The sequence below is a fragment of the Vipera berus genome, assembly GCF_964194415.1.
Source record: "Vipera berus genome assembly, chromosome: 1".
Classification (NCBI taxonomy): Eukaryota; Metazoa; Chordata; class Lepidosauria; order Squamata; family Viperidae; genus Vipera; species Vipera berus.
This window is the reverse complement of record NC_138202.1, coordinates 133,039,395-133,040,867: the sequence shown is the minus strand read 5'-3', so window position 1 is coordinate 133,040,867 and position 1,473 is coordinate 133,039,395. Positions and strand designations below refer to the sequence as shown.

Below are 1,473 nucleotides of genomic sequence, written 5' to 3'. Positions count from 1 at the left end.
TAAAATCTCTGCTTACTGAAGCACAGTAGAACGTTCTTGAAAGATTTTACCACTATCTGAGGCTTCTCTCCAACTGATTTCTTCTAGTACACTATGCCAGACATATGACGTCGCGCAACGTATTGGGACGGTTTTGCCATTGCCAGCAATGGGGTGGGCGCGGCTTCCGAATGACGCATCTGGCCGGCAGGTTGACACCTCTGCACTATGCAGTTTGAGGATATGATTATAGCAAGCAAGCTTTCCAATTTCTCTTGCAGAACGATGAGCATTTTATGAATAAGTGATATCTGGATGTGCTACTGTAGTATCATGTATGATTGACATACGGGTGCACTCAGTAGTAAACCTTATGGAAAGCTCGCAGAGGTGAGCTTATTTGGCAAGAGAAAGAATGCCGCCTTCTCCATGATTACCTGGAAACCTTTTGATAAGCAATGCACTACCCGTGGGGCAGGAATAACATGATTGAAATTGCTCATCCTCCACTTTATCTTAGCTTCACCTTCCATCAGTTGCAGTTTCTCATGACCTTCAAAGATAACCCGATATAAAATATGCTGCATTGGTCTATTCTGGTAGGGATAAGGGCATGAGTTATTGTCACTAGTTCTCGCTCCAGATAGGGCTGCAATGGTTGCACTAGTTCAAGCAGGGTGGCGTGCAAATTGTGGATCTACTCTTTTGGAGGACACACTGTTCAAAGTAGTAACAGGAGCCAACAGAGAATTAGATGGTCTTTGCACAAGCAGTAAGGCCATCTTGCAGTTCAGCTTGTTTTGTCTCATCCAGACCTCCACAGCCTCCATGCTCTGGGTCAGGACTTCCCTGGCATCTCTGACCCAGAGCACTGCACTATAAGAGAGCATTACTGCCTGCTCAGGAAAGGAGCACAACTGCTGCAGAGCCAAAGGACACCGTCATCATAGTCAACTATGAAACATCAATGAGAATCAACTTGGAACACTTCTGTCACTCCAGGTTGTGACACGTGGCCAAGGCAATGTCAGATCCGTGCCCGGGCCTGAATCCTGACTGAAAAGGATTGGATAATCCATTGCCTCTAGGTTCTGTATATCTGAAACTGTATGACCTAATCAGAATGATAGTTGTCTAAAATAATTAGATTCAAGGAAAGCCTCTTTAAGAAGAAACACACCAGTACCTTCTTAACATCTGACACACACTTACCCCAGTGACACGGGTCACTTCCTAATCCCTCAGATCATTTGAACTATGGGCCAAAAATATTGTATTAAAAAGCAGGTTCTGCAAGCAGAAATAAATGCTGGGGAACTATAAAATCATTGCTTCTGGACCCTAAGATGCAAAGTCAAGATTATGGCAAATTTTGCTGATTTTGTCAGTGTGCAAAAGTTTCACAACAGCTAGGTGATAGCTGTTCTTGCTCTTTCTTCCCAAGTCTGGGGTGTTATGTGGCGAGCGCCTGTCTGTTTGAATTCTTATTACGTT

General features: G+C 44.1%; 1 protein-coding gene across 1 annotated transcript in view; it reads right to left on the bottom strand.

The window, feature by feature from the left end:
• The window catches only part of LOC308668250 (uncharacterized protein), a 281,434-nt gene that overhangs the window by 171,092 nt on the left and 108,869 nt on the right, over positions 1 to 1,473 (bottom strand). The gene's annotated exons all lie outside the window — the stretch shown is intronic.